Source organism: Lactuca serriola, chromosome 4 (assembly GCF_051521515.1).
Source record: "Lactuca serriola cultivar US96UC23 chromosome 4, Lser_US96UC23_V15, whole genome shotgun sequence".
NCBI classification, from domain to species: Eukaryota; Viridiplantae; Streptophyta; class Magnoliopsida; order Asterales; family Asteraceae; genus Lactuca; species Lactuca serriola.
Window position 1 is genome coordinate 352899770 of NC_136411.1, and position 9968 is coordinate 352909737.

The window sequence follows — 9968 nt, forward strand, 5'->3', positions numbered from 1 at the left end:
ACTGTCTTATTCGATGAAGCTATGTTCCAAGCTGTAGTCTCAGCAGCCGTAGCAGCTGTCATGGCTCACCTGAATGCTAACACCACCAATGTTAGCAAGGGCCCTGTCGGGATTTCCAATCCTGGCAATGGACAACAACAACCAACACTTCCATACTCAGCTACCCAAGAACCTCACTCAAACCCACTAAAGAGAAAACTCAAGATTGAGGAGGGAAGTACCTCGGCTCAAGGACCTTCCGAAGGGTAACGAACTGAGGCAGTCTATACCCCTGTCAATTCTTCCCTCCCGACCTCAAGAAGACCATACCTAGGAGACCTTCCCCACTGTAGCAAGTGCAGCTACCATCATCATGGTGCCTGCCGGGAACTCTATTGTGCTAGGTGCCACATGCTGGGGCATACCGCTCGCGTCTGCAGAACCCCGGTTGAGTTCATTACATCAACCACCAATGTGGCGACCCACACAGTTTGCCACCTATGTGGTAAAATGGGACATTTCAAGAAGGACTTCCCAACCGAAGGGAAAGACAAAGACACAGGAGGAGTCTAACTCTAATGCTTAGGGAGAAGCATCAAGGAACTCGGTAGATTTTGGTACGTCTCTCGATCTCAGATAACTAAACTAAATACATTAAAAGATTAATTCAAAATGTAAATTCTTCCCAGTAAGGCGAAAGTCGCAGCACTGTTATAAAATTTAATATTCATTAGGTAAAACTATAATGGCTAAACATATACGTTACGACCATGTATACTTAAGATGGACAACCTAGAGTGAGCGAATGCCGCCTCATTTCCTGTTCCTCTTTTGGTTGTGGATTTAGGGGCGGGTCGCTCAGTCAACAGTCCTCCCCACCTTAAATATACATGACTAGTATATGTGAGGCGATTATAGAAATGCCTTGTGAGAATCCATTCATGAAAAGGTACTCTATTCGGAAACACTTAGGACTCTCTATAGTTCCGCGTCGACCCTATCGGTCCAAGTATCCGTGGTAGTGACACAGGACGAAACCTGAGACACCTAGAACTGGTGTGCCTGTTTGGCACATGACTCTATCGATCTTCACTTTATATCATGTCGGAGTGTGCCAACTTCGACGAATCTATCGATCATGGTTTGACTTCATGCAACCATGTGGACATTCTTAGTGCTTTGTAAAAAGAACTTTCTTTGTAGCCATGTCGGCAAATAAAGGTTCTCCCGAACCTAAACCTAACACAAATAATCAAACCTAATGCGATCCGTCAATCGTCCCTCTTACCTCAAACCTTCCGAAGTACCCAAGAGAGGGTACCGTGCGCCGTTGACCGACCCCTCGTAGTCAGATGAACACCGAAGTAAACGACACTGCAGATACTCTAGAAGACAACAACCATTTGAAGCGTACTTCATAGTTTCCCCAAAAATACCCTTCGCACCCCGCACGTCAGGTTCGTAAGCATAGAGATTAGAACTCATGAGACTGACCGCTATAACTAGGTATATGCGTAAAGGTGGCATATAATTGAGATCAAAAAGATTTAAGGTGTGTGTTTCCTCCTTATTCCCTGTTCCTCGTTGGGTTGTGGGTTTGGGGTGGAGTCGCACAGCTGAACATCCTGCCGACCTCAATTATATACTACTTGCATACACCCGGTATTTGTAGTTAGGCTAAGCATGAGCTCTACCACGAAGCTCTTAGAAAAGCCCTTCACCCTATTCCATAACATAGGAGCCAGAATCAAGAGAATCACTGCGGGTTAAGCTAGTAAAGTTCCGAGTGATGAGACCCTATACCCACTAGATTTGACCTAGACCGAGGAAACTCAGAACCTTCGGAGGAGTAGTTGCAGAATATGCTCGCACTACTCAGGCACTTCGTCCGCCCAGTTATAGACGAGCAGTGCCTATCATCCTCCACCCTCTCGTATGGAGGAAATCGTCGTTGCCCTGTAGACGATAGACTTCATTCTCTGAAGTGAACACTAGGATACCGAAAACCACAGGATAACCTTCGTAGCCAAGCATACTCGATCAAAGTGCGAAAGTAGTTGCGTTAAGCCTCAAGTCCCGAATCCCGAAGAGATTATAGACTTGACACTAGCCTTGGTGTTAGTCGAGGGATTTGTAGGAGCCTGCGCTTCCGCACTAGATCAAACCAAAGTCTTAGAGGTTAATTGGACTATTAGGTGTTCCACGAATACTGTCTCACGCAGAGATAGTAGAACCACCTCCCGAGATAGTCCAACACTCGTCTGGTGAAACCCTATCTTCCCGACCTCCAGGGTTTCCGCATCTCAAGCTTCGTTAGTGCAGGTCCATTTTGCACAAGATTGAGATAGACACTCTACAGCAGACAGATAACCGTAGATACGCAACCCATCCGATGACCTAGAAAGTCTCTATCAGCCAGTTGACAGGAAACGCGAATCCAAAGACCACCCGAGCTTTCTAAGAACCAACCTGAAGGACTACACACACAGTACGGGAGAGAACGTTAGGAACTTCGGAATGGCGATCACGCCAGTGATGATCTTGCCATAGAAGTACACTATGTTCTAAGTACTGAAAAGCTCTACCATTCCGAGAGCTTAGGACCATCTGAGAATTCTCAAGGAGATTTGGTCCAACCTTCGTCAGACCACTACTACCTTCGGATATACCACAAGATTCACACCCGATCGATCCACTTCTTAGACTTGATTTGTGATTTCCGACTTTACTCTTCGTGCCTCACTCATCTTGATAGGAACCATTGAGAACCTTGACTTCATAGATACACCAGTCGGAAACCACTAGCTACACTAGACGGAATCCGCCTCCAGTACGTTAAGGTCTGTCGGAATGACAAACACAGACTAGAGTTCACTTGGGAATGCGAGAACAACCGTGTAGGAAGTACTCTCTTACCTTTACTTGGCCATTCATACCTACTTCCTTGCCTAGACCTGAATTTCGGGACGAAATTCCCTCTAACGGGGGGATGATGTGACAACCCAAGTTGTCCCGTTACATTTCCCCATTACCATTAACGGAATATTCCACTGTATAAAAGTTCCGTTAATTAGAGGGCGTCAATTTAATAAACATTCCATTGGTTTACATTAATAGGCCGTTAAGTCATGATAAAAGGAAATAAAAACACATAACACACATTTCCATTTAATTGGAAAAAAGTTAATTTTTATTATTACGACCACTAAATCAGGTGCGACCAAAAGCCCCGTTTAACGGCAGTATCGGGTAAAATTCCACTGAGCGCCGACTCGGAACCCTATATAAAGGTGAGTGGAGTCCATTGGAGACTTTTTACACACTCTCTCTCTCTCTATACTCTCTCACTAGACCCGTTTTCACCCCAAATTCGCAACCAAACGCTTCCAAATTGTAAGTCCGCTTACCCTAGCTTAATCTAAACATATTGATTTGTGTTTATAGCTAAAAATACGGACTTAGAAGCTGTTAGAATGGAGTTTACGGCCTAAGCCCCTCCTTAGCCCGTAAACCCCTTAAACAAGGCCAAAATGACCCAAACTTGTCCCTAATGGCTTGGAAATAAATAGAGGAATTAGCCTAGGAGTGTTTGCACATTTAAAACAATCATTTTGGGGCATAAAAGAGAGTTTACGGCCCAAGCACTTGCTTAGGCCGTAAACACCTCTAAACCTTGTCTAAATGTCCCAAATACACTCCAAAATCAACCTAGGGCTTAACACATAAATTGGGGGTTTATCCTCTTGGGTTTAGATCACTTAAACATAAGGAATGAGGGTGTAAAATGGAGTTTACGGCCCATGTTCTTGCCAAGGCTGTAAACACCTCACAAACATGCAAAAGTGCCCCTAACGCACTCCTAAAACACCCTTAGGCTTCATACATAATTTAGGGACTTAGTATTTGGGGTTTGGACCAATGAAACACAACAAAATGAAGGGTCAAAAGGAGTTTACGGCCCAGGCATGTACCAGGGTCGTAAACACCCTTAAACATCCCCAAAACATAAATTTTGTTCCCTAAATGGCCTTAGACTATTACCAAAATGTTTAGGAAATTACCCTCTACCACTTAAGCCTTTAAAAACACCAAAATAGGGTATGTATAGGAGCTTATGGCCGTAAGCTCCCTTGCTTATGGCCGTAAACTCCTCAATGGGGCCATTTCATGCTTAAACTCATTCACACTTTATGGTTTTGGACTTAGGATAATTCTATGAGCAAGTAGAAGCCTTAAAACACCCTAGGACACGCTCACCATGAGTTTACGGCCGTAAACTCATGGGGAGTAGTCCCTGGGCCATAAACTAAGTGTTAAGGGTTTACTCTTGGAGAGTAAACTCCATTCCTAAGCCATACACACCCTTAAACGCTACCCGGGACACCCAAACATTTAACCAAAGTGTTTTCCGCTCCTGCGAGCGCGTATATTTTTTTAATTAGTATTAAATATACTAATTGTATGTGAACATATGTTATCATATGTTAAATAGGTCATTGTGTGTGTTCAAGTCCTTGCGTGACACCGAACGCCAAACGGCACCTTCGTCGGACCTACTTACACCAGGTGAGTTCATACCCTGGAATGAACCTTTTAAATGTTTTAACATGTTTTATAGAGGGGGGGGGGGAATACAAGTTAAACATGCCAGTTATCATATCAATCACATGTGATTGATAACCCGCATGCACAAGATTTTACCACTATACACTGTTTTACCGAGTAGGACACTATAATGGTTTTCTAAAAGGCTTTCATTGTTTCAAAACTCTCACTTATACTGCTTTGTCCTAATTCATTTTAAACTGGTTTAAGAAAGATTTCCAAAGGTTTACAAACATATTTTACAAAAGAATACAAATTACGATTTTTCCCCGAGAATAAAGGTTTTACAAAATTTTAATCAAAGTTCACTTTCACAACGTATACTTTTACTTGTTGTTACTGCTGCTTCGCTTTTACTTATTTAAAACTCCTACTTGATAACGCATTCCCTTCGTGATACACTTATAGCGGATTTTTGTCTCTATATCGCTTATACATGTAGCCTCTTATACTTTGTGACAACCCGATATTTCGAGACAATGTAATGTAAACCAATCAAATTTAGGTCAAATGTAACTTTCCTAAAATCTTGTTTGGGTTAAATAAAGTAGTAGGAATCATATCAAGGTTTCCAAGCATATAAAGAACCCTAAAATCCGAGTTATAACGAAGAAGTTATGACCAACCGAAGCTTCTCGGAAAAAAAAAACCAGCATCAGCGATTAATCGTAAAACGCGAAATTTCGATGCAATAGTTTTTAGCCTTAAGTATCTAAATGGAAGTTATAGACAACCTCAATCTATGATCGTGCATAAAAAGAACGTCCAAATCTGACTTCGGATGTGAAAGTTATGAATTTTTGAAGAAATTCCTTAATCACGACATTTTAATAAATAAATAATAAAAATAATTTCGGAATTTGCCAACGGAATCTAAACGAAAGTTGTAGATTATGGTCTCACCTTCGCGTGGATATAAAGAACGTCAAAAACGGAGTTCGTATGAGGGAGATATGAATTTTAGAAGTTTAATTAAAATAAATATAAATTTAATTATAAATTCCCGGTATTATCCGAAGGGGAGTCATCGGATAGGGCCGAAGTACGCCCTGCGTACCTTCGTACGCCCCGCGTACTGAGATCAAGGGCTTCGGATCGTCCATGTCGCCAATATCCGAGGAATCCGACCCGTCCGACCCGTCCGAAGCTCCGACCCGTCCGACCCGCTGTCCCGTCCGACCCGCCGTCCCATCTGACCCGCGTACCCAGCAACCCGTCCCATCCGAACCGAGGCAGTCGAGGCTTCGGTCACGCATGACGTGCGCGTACGCGCTGCGTACGAGCGTACGCCCCGCGTACGGAGGTGGTTCAGCCTTCCTATAAATAGGATGCGAGGCTTTCCGAAAAAGTTGCTCAATTCTCTCATTTCTCTCTCGATCTTGCCTCGTTTTCCATGCCCGTTATAACCCGAAGCTCTAGTCTTTTTGCTCAAGTCCCGAGGGTCGATTTTACTCCCGAGATTCCCGAGAATCCCGAGAAAAATCCGTTTCCCGAGACGAAACTCTGCCCGTTTTCCATCTCGCTATCTTCAAACTTTCATGTGAGTTCATACCCCTTAAATAATGTTTTAAACTACTTTTAAATGCTTTATGAGGGGGGGGGGGATACAAGTAGAATCATAGTACTTATTACATCAATCACATGTGATTAGTATAGAACATTCAAAAGATTTGGCTACTCATTAGCCGTTTTACCAAACAGTTTCCTTCAAATGATTTTTATAAACATTTTATATGTTTTAAACTCCTTATTACACTGTACCTCTTACTCTGTTTATCATATTTCAAACTTATTTACAACTGTGTTTCAAACAAATGTTCCTTATACTTATATTGTTTTATCAAACTTATGCCTTCAAATTGTTTTATAGATTGACATCAAGTCGATCTTTCCTTAAACTAATATTTATGTTTCAAATGTTTTACCAAACTTATTTATGCTTTTATATTATAAATTGCATGCCTCTATATGTATAGTTATATAAGAAATGTTTAAAAGACTTAGGAAGGCTATCCACCCTATTTCCTTTTCGCGCCTTGAGATGTGGTCTGGTGGGATATTGGATACTCGTCCGAAGGTCGTTTAAATATTAGTTATATATCATGTGTACATATAAAGTCATAAAAGGTCCTTCCAGTTCATCCTATGCCCTTGGGTAACAAGGGTATACATCCACGTCCATACGTACCACTTAGATTACTAGTGAGCTACCATTTGGGTAGTTCAGGAAGATACTAGAACCATTACTAGAACGCGATATCATACAACGAGTCAGTTCATTCATGAGTCAATACTTTCTAGAACATTGCTGTACAATACATATACATCTATACTAGGATGAGAACATACACAATTATACTAGAACGCTTATGTGACAATACTTGCTAGATGGAGAGAACACACATTACAGCTAGCACACATAGAACATTTCAGTACACCATAAGTACAATTACATGATCACACTTACATGAGTACGCTTTCATATACATAGGATAGACGTCACTAGGGGCTATAGCTCAGAACCAGTTTAGGATCTAACTATACTGATAAAACACACTACGATTGTGATTGTTATATCGAGTATACATGATCGCAGGTAATGTGATGCTCACGGCTTGCATTCAAGTAGGGGTCGTGTGTAGGTCCTAAAATCCCTTTGATAGGGGAGCGAAACAGTCTGGGATCTAGACATCACATTATACCTTATCCATCAAATAAGGCAAGTTGAGTATCGGTGTATTGATATATATATATTTATATTATCCAAATACTGTGGTACTTGGTAGTATTACCCTAGATTTTAGGTAATAGGTACGGTTGTAGTTCGACACTACACCATAGTACCATTTCTTTCCCATTACATTCACTTCGTGAATTTTTCATAGGAAGCGCGGTAATGTAGATATTATCTGTTGATAAATAGTATCCCTTTTAGAGTTACGATTTAGTACTACGTTAATTTTTCCAATATATATTTCAGTGATAACCTCACTTAAACATAAATATACAATCTATATGTTGAGTAATGATAGTTATACTTTGGAAAAATACATACTCTTACAAGAGACACACACACACAGAACAGTTAAGTCTTGGTAGAAGACTCCTTTTGTTACTAATAGGAATCATAGGGATTTCTAGCGATTTTCAAACATATACAGTTGAGCTACAAATATTTTCATACTTATACTCGTTTTCTTTCAAAGAAATGTCAAGTCTTAGAAATTATAAGTTTTCACAAATTAAGACACATTAATACTTATGATCTCACCAGCTTTAAAGCTGATACTCGCTTTCAAAATTACTTGTATCCTCAGGTCATCATAGACAGGTACCGATGCAAGGAAAACGGAAGATGGAGCTTATTCAAGACTTATCTTTCATTTTGATTTATGCTCTAGTGTTTATCAAAATTTGTCAGAATACAATTGTATAATAATTATTTTATTAATGCAATGGATGATGTTGCTGCTTGTTTACTACTTTACATTGTTGTTGATATTATACATGACGTCCTCCGCCCCAGAACGTTTCCGCCGTTCTCGGTTTTGGGGTGTGACAGATTGGTATCAGAGCATTGTTTATAGTGAATTGAGTATATCAACCCATAAAAGATATACTAACTATAAATACAATGGGATTAAAAATACTCTGATTTAGAGTTTATACTTTAAATAAAATATTTAAGTAAGTATACGTGCCTGCATTCATACTAAAATCAGTGTCACTAGGACAGTACAAAAGAATTACGATTGTTGGGCAACACAAGTGTGCTTAGAGACATATGGTCAAAACTGGGAAGATATAGCCTGATCGCCTATATTATCCAAGGGTTGACTAGCATGTGCCTAAGTTTAAGTGTGTGGTTGCAACAATTCTAAAATCTTACCAACCCTACCACAATGAGAACAATAGAACATAACATAAAAATTTAAAATACGATAGGAGTATTTGGTGTTACTATAAGTACTTTATACTTGAGAATTAAAACGGAATCCTCATTACTAAGTTGATAGTTGCTAAGTGGATACACTAAGGCTACATGTAATTAGGATGTTATAGACTTAGAATCAGTGGTAATTTTGCCTTACCCCTATTCTGTGTGAATTTGGAAATAAGGTCACTTATTCGAAGGTCTATCCTGTTTAGATTACACATAGCTGGTATGCACTTCACAATTAACGATGTAACTAATGAAGGTTTTCTAAATAATTATCTAGATAGTTCGTCTAATAATTATCCTCTTACCCTAAATTCTTGCATAAAAATCATAGCTGGACTCCATTCCCTTGACAACCAGTACCTTCCGAATGAAGTCATAGCTGGTTGGTTTGGAGAAGAACCAGAGAATGATCATCCTATCCCCTTGGATGATCACCGTAATGAAGACTTTTCGTACGATGCTAACCCCGAGCCAGAGGTTGAGAACCTACCCCGAGTAGCTCCCGTTTCAAATTCCTAACCCTCTTCCGGATTTTCATGGCCTGACCCTGAGTGAGTGGAATGCTTGGAAACATGGAGCCAAGAACAAGATCAGCCCATGCCATTTATTGGCAACCGAAACTTTTACGACTTGAGCAATGAGGGCTTAGCAGATATAGTCTTGCCAATCTTGGTCCACAGAGAGGCCAGATTTGAGATTCAAGGCAGGACAGCCCTACATCAGATTTCAGAAGAAGTCGCCTATGCTAGAATGCATACCCTCCACATCCTTCTTCTAGAGGATGCTCACGAGAGATCAGAGAGAAACCATGAAATCCTGCTGCAAGCACTAGCTGAATCACAAGCCGAAGTCATAGGACTCCGAGTACGCCACATGGTGTGAGAAAGACACCTACTTGACATGGAAAGTCAAATGGTCAAACTAAGAGTGCACCAGAGGGATGACCGTCGCCCGTAGTAGACGCTTTACTTATTTCTCTTATAAAAAGGAATCGTTTTCTGTCTATGCCCGATGTGGCATTTTCTATGAAATTATCTTGTTCAGTACGAACTTTAGTTAGGTCTTTATGCTATCAGGAACTATCTTCTGGGGATATGATGTGAGACCTTTAAAAGGCCGTTTTCCAAAACCCTTACATCGTGAATATCAAAGATATTGACAGCCGGCTAACTGTTGCGTCATTCTTCATTTCAAGTACTTTTATCTTACTTTCATTAGAGTCTATTTAAATCATACTTTAGTCAAGTCATTGGACTATAGTAATTTATCTCCGGAGACACTTCCAAGTCTCTTTCAGTGGTTGGATCTTGTTATTCACCAACCCACGATACCTCAGTTCAAACGACAAACGTCTTGAGACCATTCTACGAACATACTTCCATTCCGTACCAGGACTGCATCATAGGGATGTAGGTCAAACTTTAGAGATCATACTCTTACT